This window comes from Pipistrellus kuhlii, unplaced genomic scaffold, assembly GCF_014108245.1.
Source record: "Pipistrellus kuhlii isolate mPipKuh1 unplaced genomic scaffold, mPipKuh1.p scaffold_m20_p_2, whole genome shotgun sequence".
Classification (NCBI taxonomy): domain Eukaryota; kingdom Metazoa; phylum Chordata; class Mammalia; order Chiroptera; family Vespertilionidae; genus Pipistrellus; species Pipistrellus kuhlii.
Genome location: NW_023425515.1, coordinates 67,000,212 through 67,011,948, shown reverse-complemented (window position 1 = coordinate 67,011,948; position 11,737 = coordinate 67,000,212). Strand labels below are relative to the sequence as shown.

The following is an 11,737-nucleotide window of genomic DNA, read 5'->3' as shown; positions in this document are numbered from 1 at the left end:
GCATAGCACTGTCTCCAAAGAGATGTGGCATCTTAACATTTCTTGAGTTGCAATGAGGGTAGGTGAGGGGTGTCTCCCTCATGTGAGTCAACATCCTCCCACATGAAATACCCAACCGGGCAAGGAGCTCAAGTGCCAAGATATCTACTGAGGGTTATTGGTCAAGCTGCTAGCCAGACAGCCAACTCCACCTTCAACCAAGTTGTGCAGCAGAGGTTGGGCATACAATAGTGTTCATGAGTCACACTATTCAGCTACCTCTTTCCCTTCCCCTGATGATGCAGAAAATGAAACTTCCTAGCCAGGAAGACAAATATAAGGAATAATGTGCCTATCTGGAAGGTTCCCAAATTGAAGGTATGTGAGTGCCACATGAGCACCTATGCTGGGAACCACATCCTTCAGACAGGGTGCAAAAATCTCACCTTCAATCAGCTGCCCATGGATTCCCCAAGCACTTTGATATCACCCTGATCTACTCCCAAAGCCTCAGAGATACATAGGCATTTCAGAGAAGCCCAGTGAATCTTTGCCAACCAAACCAAACCCAATGTGCACTCTAAGGACAGAAGTTTAAGTGCTCCAGAGGCAGAGGGGGCAACTATGGCTACAGAAACTAACCCAGTCCCTACCTTGTTATCAAAGATTTTGGAGGAATAATAAATAAATAAATGAATAAATAAATAAATAAATAAATAATTTTTAATGGGTAACTGAGGCCTTTTCATTTTTTAAATGAAAACACTGGGAATCTTTTCTGTGGACACTCCTGAGATTACAATATAGATAAACATTCCTACCACCTGTTAGGAAGCAAGATGAGAAAAACACAGATTTGGTCCAATCATATGATTACAAAGCTGGAATTTTGAGCAAGGTTCCAACAGATCAAGCAAGGTTGTCTTCTGTAGCAATTCCAAGGAAACAATGAGAACATCACAGGGAAGAGAAAAGGCAGTTAGATACCAGAGGCACCTGAAAGCATTGATTGGGAGCCTTGAGCTGCCTCTGCCTACATCAAGAACTCCACCTAACAAACCATTCTATTTCAGCTGCTGCCAGAGAGAGCACCCCCTGTCCCTTCCTTTATGCACCATGAGTTACATTAAAATTAGCCATGGACACATTTGACTGAGCTAGTCTAGCTCATACATCTGTTTCCTGAATGTAAGAGTCTCAGGAAAGGTGAGAATCTACTATTTTTAGCTACTGGTCACTAGTCACTCTTTAGTTTCCTGAAGTGTCCATGAGAATGAGTATGTCCCTAGTCACAGAAAAAGCTTCACAGGCTGGGCATACAAAACAAAAAACAAACATTCTTTTTTTCCATAGCATCCGTGAAATACTGGATCCAGATCAGAGGTGAAGAGAATTTCCAGGAGAACAAGATGTGTGAGGATAGTAGATATGCATCAAGCCTAGAGAACCATGTAGATTAGAGCAGAAGATTAAAGAATTAAGTTTTGGAGAGATTTTCCAAAATTTCTATCCTAAGAAATAGACTAGACTTGACAACTGTGACTAAGTGGAAAATGGGACTGAGAAGTGTTGATAGCTCCAGAGTCAGCTGTGACATATCTCCAGGAGTTAGTATTCAGTGAAGGAAGAAAGTGAGGGTAACATTTATTTAACAAGTCTTATAAATATTTATTTGTTTAGTTTCAAAAGAGAATAATATGATAAAGTATATATTATTTTATTTGCGAAGGAGAGAGGAACATGATTGAGGAACCAATAATAGAGGGTATACTTTGAATATAATTGCTTTGTAGATGTGCTTTGAGCCACATAAATATATTATAATAAATAGATAAAATTATGTCAAATGAAATAACTACAAAATTTAGAAGCAAAATCAAATATATTACACTAGTAGCCTAGTGCACAAAATTTGTGCACAGAGGGAAGGGAGGTGTCTCTCAGCCTGGCCTGCATCCTTTCCAATCTGAGTCCTCTTTGGTATCAGGCCTAAACTGGCAGTTGGACAAACCCCTCACAATCCGGGAGTGCTGGCTCCTAACTGCTTACCTGACTGCCTTCTTGATCACCCCTAACTACTCTGCCTGCTGGCCTGATTGCCCTCAACTTCATGCCCCTTCTGGCCTGCTCACCTCCAACTGGTCCCCTCTGCTGGCCGGATCACCCCCAATTGCCCTCCCCTCCTGGCTTGACCACCCCCAAATGCCTTCCCTTCCTGGACTGATCACCCCTAACTGCCTCTGCCTTGGCTCCACTACCATGGCTTTGTCTGGAAGGACTTCTGGTAGGTCTTATGGTCTAATTATCATGTTACCCTTTTATTAGTATAGATAGGATATGACATACTGCCATAACTATAACATATGTACCAGTATTACTCTATGAGAATACATAATTCATGTAATAGGAAGATATCTAACACATTACATTGTATGTGTTGTAAATAGTAGGAAATACTGTATTCATAGCAATAATATACACCCTGTGACTCCCCTTCCTGATTTGGGAATGGTTTCTCAGTTTCTTGGCCCCTAATGTATATATATTTTTTGTCATTCAGTGTAACTTATTCACTGTTTATTGCACATGATTTGAGGTCTTTAATTTCTAATCACCAAAGACTCAAAGGACTATTTTTTCCCATGAAGTTTAACATTAACATCAGTGAATACATGTATTCATGTGTATTTATTGTAAACATCTGAATTATTCACATTGTCAGATCCTGAACTCATAAGCATGGACCATGCACAGGCTGGCAGCAAACCAGGAAGCAACTCTGCAAGCAGACAGATACTGTGCATAAAGAGAAAAGTCATAGCATAACATTCAATATCCAATCTGAGTCATCTCAGAATGTTACATATATTGACTTCTTAATTCATATAGTATCAAAAACTCAACTACTTGGTTGGTGACAGGGTTGACCTGGTTTCAGGAGGATTATTCCTGAAATAATTAAGGAAAGGGGGGCTCAATCATTTCTTGGTTCCTTGCTCCTCCCCAGCACCTTCATCTTTCTCCTCATTCTCAACTTCTTGGGCATCTTCTCCTTCACCTTCACTTCCTTATTCTTCCTCCTTTGCATCCTCAAATTCTTCCTTGGCACTTCTTCCTCTACCTCTCCTTCCTCTTCCTCAGTCTCTTCCTTCTCCTTCTCCTCCTCTTTAGCTTCTCCTTCAGAGGCGGGCTCATCTTTAGCTTCCTAATGGTCTTCTCCACCTAGATCTGCTCCTCCTGGACATTGCTGGTGTATTAAGAAGGGAATGGACAAGCAAACATCAAACAGGAGCCAGTCTGTAAACCACCGTAGGCAGATCACCAGAGACCTGGGAACTCTGGGAGTAGCCACTGGCTATGCTTCCCACGCCGGTGAAACTGAGCTGGGTCTCCTCACCTTCTAAGAGTTTCCTGTAAGCTGCAATGCCAATGTCCAAAGCCACATTGAGGAGGTTCTAGTATTCTTTTAGATATCATGCCATTTCACTCTCTGTAGTTCTCAACTCATTTTCTAATTCGTTGATTGTGTCCTGTATAGCACTAACATTAGAGTTCTGCTCATCCTCCAGCTTTTGCAGCTACTTTCCCATAGCTTAGTTCCTGCCCAGGCATGCTTTGATCTCCAGGGTCTTGGCTTTGAGCAGGTGGTGGCTTTCAGACACTTCCTCCTTGGTGGTGCGCACCCTGTAGGTGTTCTTGGCAGTGCTCTAGGTCAGCATGGTGAGCAGCTCTTGTACAATTCTTCTGCATTCTGCATGTCCTTGGCAGCCAGCTTCTCTTACTGGGGGCTAATGTCCTTGAGCACTGCAGAGAGGTTGGACTTGGAGAACATGTCCATCTCCACGGAGATCTGAGCATACTGGATCTGCACCTACAGCTCGGTGATCATCTCTTCATGCACCTTATTCAGAAAGACTATTTAGTCCATCAGGCTGCCTGATGCGCTTTTCAAACTCAGCACCAGCAAGAGCCGCCTCCTCTGCACCTTTCCACGCCTTTATCAGCCAGCCCTCTGCATCATTATAGTTCAACACCTCTTCCTGATAGCATGCCTGTAGGTTGCTCCCAGTCCCTTCCAAGCCCTAGTGCCTGCTAACTGCCCATTGCCTTCTCCTCGCCAGGTACCTGCATGGTGGGCTGGGGCACAGGCATCCCATTTTCATTAAAATGTTCAACCCTGGCCTGCTCCACCTGTGTCCACAGGAGGCCTGCAGCAGACAGTGATTCCAGAGACCCTGGCCACCCCTGCCTACCTGGGTCCCCGATGGCAGCTTTGACCTAGTGGCCAGCATCAGGCTCAACCCGCCTGGCCTGCCCAGACCCAAGTGGCTGCCTGGACCCTGCGGACTGTGTCAGGCCCTTTCCCCCAGGCCTGCCAAGTTACCAATGGCTGCCTGGACCCAGCAGGAAGCATCAGGCACTGTCTGCCCAGCTTGCCTGAACCCCCGATGGTGACCTGGACCCTGCAGGTGGTGATAGGTGCTGCCCCCTAGGCCTGCCCAGTTACCAATGGTTGTCTGGACCCCATGGGCAGCTTCAGGAACTTTCTGCTTGGCTTGCCTGCACCCAAATGGCAACCTGGACCCCACAGCAGCATGAGGCACTGCCTGCCAAGCCTGCTGGGTCCCCGATGGTGGCCTGGACTTTGAGAGCAGTATCAGGCACTGTCCGCCTGGCCTGCGCCATTACCAATGGCAGGCTGGACTCCGCAGGTGGTGTGAGTCGCTGCCCACCAGGCCTACAGGACCCCGATGGTGACCTGGACCCAGCAGCAGTGTCAGACACAGCTCGTCACTCCTGCATATGCAAATTATCCTCCATCTTTGTTGGATTAATTTGTATATCACTCCTGGTTGGCTGTGGGCATAGTGAAGGTACAGTCAATTAGCATTTTTCTATTTTATTAATGTAGAGAGAAGCCTGGGTGCATGGGTGGGGGCTAGCTGGTTTGCCCTGAAGGGTGTCCAGGATTAGGGTGGGGTTTCCCTTGGGATGTGGGGTGGCCTGGGAGAGGAGCCTGTGGTGGTTTGCAGGCCAGCCATGCTCTCCTGAGGACCCAAGCAGAGGCCCTGGTATCTGGAATTTATTTATCTTTTACAATTGAAACTTTGTAGCCTGGAGCAGAGCCAAGCCTCCTGTTCGCTCCATGGCAGCAGCCATTTCTATTGGAATTTATGTATCTTCTACAATTGAAACTTTGTACCCTTGAATGGAGACCTGGGCCCACCAACATGTGTGGAAAGCTCGGCTTCCTCCATTACCAGGGAAACCCAAGCCTCCCTCCTGCTCTCTGCGGCGCAGCCATGTTGGTTGGGGTTAATTTACATACTCACTCTGATTGGCTAGTGGATATGGCTGGTGGGCATGGCTGGTGGGTGTAGTTGAGTGATGGTTAATTTGCATATTAGTCTTTTATTAGATAAGAGGAGGGAGGATGTCAATTTAATAAATTCAATAAAAAAACAAAACAAAAAAAAACACCCTCATTTCTTCCTGGCAGGTGTGGCTCAGTATTTGAATGTGGACCTATGTATCAGGAGGTTATAGTCTGATTCCTGGTCAGGGCACATGCCCTGGTTGCAGACTAGATCCTTAGTGGGGTAGAGGGAGTACAATAGGAAGCAGATCCATGATTCTCTCTCATCATTGATGTTTCCATCTCTCTATCTCTCTTCTTTTTCTCTGAAATCAAGTAAAATGTTTAAAAAATAACTCTTCATTTGAGCCTTGATGAGTTTTTGAATTTCAAATTTTAAGAATAAAAAAATAAGAAATTATTTGTAAGTCATTCATCCTTAAAACCTTCAAAACATACTATGCTATGAATAATTTAAAAATATACAATATAAAAATTACCAATAATTTAAAACAAAGGCACAACGCAGTAATATGGGAAAATGTTTGACAGGGAACTCAGTGTTTGAGCTGTAGAAAATTAAAATCTATCCTTCTTATACAAACATAATTTGATGGTCTAATCATTCTGTGGTAGCCACTGTAGAAAGTACTAGACTTAAAAAAAAATTATAGTATTCTTAATAGTAGGTATACTGGAATGAGGAAGAAAATGAAAACAAGCACTGGGAGAATTTTGAATCTTAAAAGGATATATACTAGTACATATATTTTTTAGACAAATGGGTAAAATATGTAGATATTAGAATTATTAGCCATGATCTAGAAAATAAGAATAAATAGTAAATGCCCGAAATGTAATTGGTAACATATAATAAATTTTATTCACTTTGCCCACTTAACAAAATTTCCCAATGGAACAGATAAATATTAAGTTACAAGTATGTTCCATATTATATTAACAAAGACCACTTTCATAGAAATTACAATCTGCATTATTTTTTGTACTCTTTTGCAGCAAATATATATTGACGGACGGTATAAGTGGGGCTGTACTAAAGTTGGATAGTGTGTAAGGCAATATCTGGGATGTTGTTATCTGCCTTATTCTCCCTCAGGAAAGTGGTAGATTGTATAAAAATGGGCTATCTGCTCATATTGGTGGTATGGTTTAGAGGAGATATTGGTAGGTAAAAATATTGGACACTATACCTACTTAAAGTACTTCTTATTTAATTAAGTATACATACTACTACATGTATATCCCTTGGTGTTTCAATATAAAATTAGTGGAATATGCTGTGTTGCTTTTTCAGTTATATAATTTGACAGATTAAATGGAAGAATGAGATGTTGAAGCTATAGTTTGCATCCTTTAAGGAACATTAGGTTACAAAAAACAGTAAAGGGCTTAGGCTTATTGGGGAAGAAGATCAAGAACTAATTGGAGAATTAATGTGAAGGCTTAGTTAGACATAAAGTCACAGTTAAAACAGCCTGGTCTTTCAAAAGAGAGGAATTAAAGCAAGTCTAGAGGGGCCCTGGATTGCAGACAAAGGGTAACTCACCACCAACATCATCACCACCACCACCACCCCAATCTCTGTTCTGTTTTAATTCACCAACTCATTAGTACAGATTGGCCAAGTAAGGATGTCTATCCCTAGATCGATTGATGAAAGGCAGATAGAAAAGTAATTATTTACCCTCATATTTGGCCAGAAAATAGAGTTTCTTTACAAAGGGAGAAGAAAAAATAAATACTAGTCAGATGAAACCAAAAGCAACTATAATCTCTTAGTTTTAAGCTCTAATAAGTTCAGAAGGATAAATGCTATAAACTATGAAAAGTTTTATGTTAAAGGGAAACTATTTTAATTTCCCTTCTCCTATATAGTTTTGTGAGTTTCTAATATTTTTAATTTTATTTTCGTTTGTATATGAGCCTCTGCAGATGCAAGACACACAAAGAATAAAAAATGATCTTTGAAAATGAGTGAAGTGAAATAAGTGTAAAAGCATGCAAATTAATTAAACATGCAAATTGTTTTTCACAGGTTGGTAGCTTTTACCCTTCTAAAGTTATTAAGCTTAAATACTCACTATGACACTTTGGACACCTGTATATTATACATATCAGAAGATTTTGAAACTACTCATTTTGTGCTCCACCCTTCCCCAGGAATATGTATGTATAAGAAGTGAATATGCACCTGTGTGTCCACAGTAGAAGGTAAGGGGTGGATTATAGTTGCTTTTTGTTCCACCTGTGCAGTACCTTATTCTCTCTCAATAATATCTGTCTTCAGGCCAAATAATTGTGCAGATGAATATGTTATAGGGAGATGTTGTATAGAAGTATACCTCCATTTAAAGAAATGGTTTTAGAAAAATATGTAAAATTGTTTAAAGAGACCAATTTCATGGAAATGTGGGAGTCAGTGCAGGGGAGGGGTATTAGGATCTGTACTATTAAATCCTGTAGTGGCTATACTCTTTTGCATCAATCATGTGTTTATGGATGCTATATGTGTGGGTATAATCAATAGAGTAGGGAAGAGGGTAAGGCAGTATCTGGGATGGTGTGGTCTGCCTTCTGGTCCCTCAGTCTTAGAATTAAAAGCGGCTGTCTGCTCAGATTGGTGGTGTGGTCGCAGAGATGGTGGTGCTAGAAATGGAAAAAAGGTTGGATACTGTGTCTGCTGAGGGGAATGAAGCCTCCTCCGTGGAGTCTAACCTGCTTCACTTCCTCTCTTTTAGGGGCTGAAAACAATCTGTTTAGATGTAGAAGTTTGTCTTTGTGTCAAATTATTTTTCCTCCTGGCAACTTAATGTTGCCTTCATTAATTTCTTCTTCTTCCTCTTAAGCTTTTTGTACTTCAGACTGGCCATGGCTCGATGAAACACATGGCAGCTGAAGCCTTCCCGGACCCCATGCTCCACATGCTGCTGAAGGGCCTCTAGGCTAGCAAAGACGTGGCAGCAGGCCAGGCACCTGAACCTGCTGTCCAGCGGCCTCCGCAACGGGATCCTGCGATAGAACACCAGAGTTGAAGGTGCTGCACGCCAGCCAGCCTTCTCCCTTTTCTCTTGGACCGCACTGTTTACACTGGGCTCAGGGTCATTTAGGACATTCTCCCCAGATGTGTGAGATAGGGGGACATTTCTATGGACCTCTGTAGTATAGGTCATTTCTTCCATTTAGATCCTTTTTGAGGGAGGCTCCCATCCATCCTCTGTATGGCACATGACAGCCACACCCCTTTTCATTTGTACACGTATATAATAAATTTTCATGAGCCTGGAATCCTTATTACTAGCTGAAGAATTCGAGGTATATGAACTGGCAAAGTAAGTCTTTGTTTGCACCAAGTCCTTGGGTACAGGTGTCTCCTTGATTCCTATGAAAAAAAAAGTCAAACATTAAAAATATTAGAATGGGTGTGTGACTGTTGTAGGAGCTACAAGGGCCATGATCTACGTGAGCAGGTAAAGTACATCTGTATGTGATATTTCAGAGTTTTGGGTGTAGTGAGCTTTATCTGAGGTATTTACATGGTATAACTATGTGGGAATAAGGGTGTAGAATTATATGTATGTACTTTTGGAGGTGTACATATATTCTGGGACATATGTGGGAAGTGTCTTTTGATGTTGCTAAAAGGTGATGGCTAATGAGTGTGTGCATGTTTGTCATGTGTTATGTTAGCACATGTGAGCAGTGCAAGCGTGGTACCGGGTATTACTATGAGATTGTGAGGCTGATAATGTTAGAGGAGGTGTGTATGAGCTCTCAGAATGTTCAGCTCATGAAGGTCTCAAGTGCTGGCAGCTGACGTGCCATACGGTTAGAGACACAGCAGAAGAAAATTAGTTTCCTTGAGGACATGAACACATTAAATGGTGAGTTTGGTGGATGTCAGTGGGAGTGAGTGTCTTGTATGCAACTTTTATAGTGATCTATATGGATTATCAAAAACTTAGAACCACACTTGAAGGAACTCAACATGCATATCAATTATATTTTCTAATAAAAATTATACCAATAGGGGATATATGGTACAAGTTTAAGAAACATTCTGCATGCATATGTATCTATTTTTATTGATATCTATATTGAGTTATAGAAATGTAAAAAGATAAAATTTTACTTTTTAAGAAATTAACTCTTAATTGTTATGTCACCATTCAGTTTTCATTGTTACCAAAGCTCAATGCTCATTATTTAACTGTTTAAAATTATCATCATGTCTGATTAATGTGTATGGTAAATATATTATTTCCATTTTTAGCAGTATGATATAGTGAGTGTAATGGGCTTGGTGTTTAAGTTCATAATTTGTTGGTTAAATCTGGGTTGAGATTGAATAATGTGAGATTGATTTGTTTTCTGCAAATCTGAATATGGGATGAGTTTTGTGTGAATGAGGATAGTATCTGTACTTTGTGTCTCTGTGTTAGTTTAACACATGTTTATGTATGTAGATTGCTTTTCCTATCATTGCGGGTTTTTCTGTGTGTTTAATATGTCATGTAGTTTAGGTATGGTATATTATTACTAAGAATATTCTCTGTGAGATTAGTGGAATGAGTGTATTGTATTTGAAAAATGCAAGGAAATGATTAAAGAATATGAGGATATGAAAATCAAGATATATAAGAGAAAGAATACCTGGACTTTGTAAAGATGTCAGAGAGTGAGGAGAAGTGTGTTTAAATAAGCTGTGCAGTAATATGAGATTGCATTAGAAAGTAAATTGTAAAAAATTGAGTTATAAAGGGACTAAAAACTTAATATGAAAACTCAGGCCTAGTAGACTAACTCTTAAGCATTCAACAATCAGAAATGTGTCATGTTGAAAAAAATGTAATAGAATATTTAGGATGTCAGTTTATTAAGTAATCCCAGACTCATAGAACCCAAAAGCTCAGAAAAGTATAATCAATTAAGAAATAATATTCATGCACTGGTATATGGAATGAGCAAACTAGCATCACATGCAATTGAATAAATCACACAAATATAACAATGAGAGAATGTGATCAGACACAAAGTATATATTGTACTCTTCTGTTTAATGAAATTTTAAAACAAATGCTCATCTAGTGTGTTAAGAGTCAGAGAAACCATAACTCCTTGTATGGTACAGACAATGAGAGATCATGGAGAATAAATATGCACATAGAATACTATACTATAAGGAAATGAATGATGGGGAGAATGAGTGCAAATGGGTCTGTCTGATAGGGGTGCCTGTGAATGTAAACATTGGTTATGAAGGTATATGGATGTGATGAGGTATTTAATTGCACATGTCTGTACTCTTGCTCAAGTTAAGTTCTTGAGGATCCAACCACTTTTGGCCTGTTTTAAGTTATTAGTGCTTCACAGGTTGACTGTAACATAACCTGCCCTTGTCTGACTCATAGAAACATATTATTAGACTAGAGACCCCGTGCACGACATGCATGCACTAAGGGAGGGTCCCTTAGCTTGGCCTGTGCCCTTTCACAGTCCAGGAGCTGTCAGGGGATATCCAACTGACCACTTAGCCCTGTTTCCTTCAGGGAGTGGGCCTAAGCTGGTAGTTGTACATCCTTATCTCCCACCACTACCACTGTGTTCGCCAGCAGTGAGTCTTGCTTCTGGCTGAGTGGTGCTCCCCTGTGAGAGCTCACTGACCACCAGGGGGAAGCTACTCTGTTGAGCGTCTGCCACATGATAGCCAACCAGTCATTTCGCCATTTGATTGATTTGCATATTACCCTTTTGTTATATTAGGTTTTTCTCTGATAAAACTCTTATCCATTTAAGTCCTCTCCTATTATTTCCTCAAATAGAACACTGTTCTCCGTGCACATGCTCTGGAACTGTTCAGTGTTTTCCCTTGGAATACATTACTTCCTCTACTGATCACATTGAAGAAGTGTTTGTGTTTTTGCACTGAGCAGCCATGTGTTGACTAATGGGAAGAACCACTCAGCTCAACTCTGGGTTCTCTCTACATCCCCACCAACTTTGTGTCCTATTCATTCTTCCTTTCCAGCACCAGTTAGCCTGTCTTTAGGAGAGATGGAGGATACATTGTCTGGAGAGGAGGCCTTCCTTGCTTTCAGGCCTTGAGTCAGAGCCATTCTCTTGTGTCTTTTCTGTAAGGTATCTTCTCTTAAATCCAACTTTGCTGAGCAATTAAATAAAAATAATGCAGATATGTACCATGCTGGTTTTCTGTGTATTTATCTGTCCATTGAACAAACAATAAGAATCTGCTATGTGACATGTTCAGTGAGCACACACAGTCATATCTTCATGGAAAGTGTAAAATGTTTCCCATGAAAATATAAAATGCACAGAAATATGCATTGGGTTAATATATGTCATAGGTGTGTGGATTTCCAAAAA

The 11,737-nt window shown here is 40.8% G+C and overlaps 1 pseudogene; it reads right to left on the bottom strand.

The window, feature by feature from the left end:
- Nucleotides 1-2,957: 2,957 nt before the first annotated feature.
- On the bottom strand, nucleotides 2,958-8,535 carry LOC118722958 (annotated as a pseudogene).
- Between the last annotated feature and the right edge of the window lie 3,202 nt (nucleotides 8,536-11,737).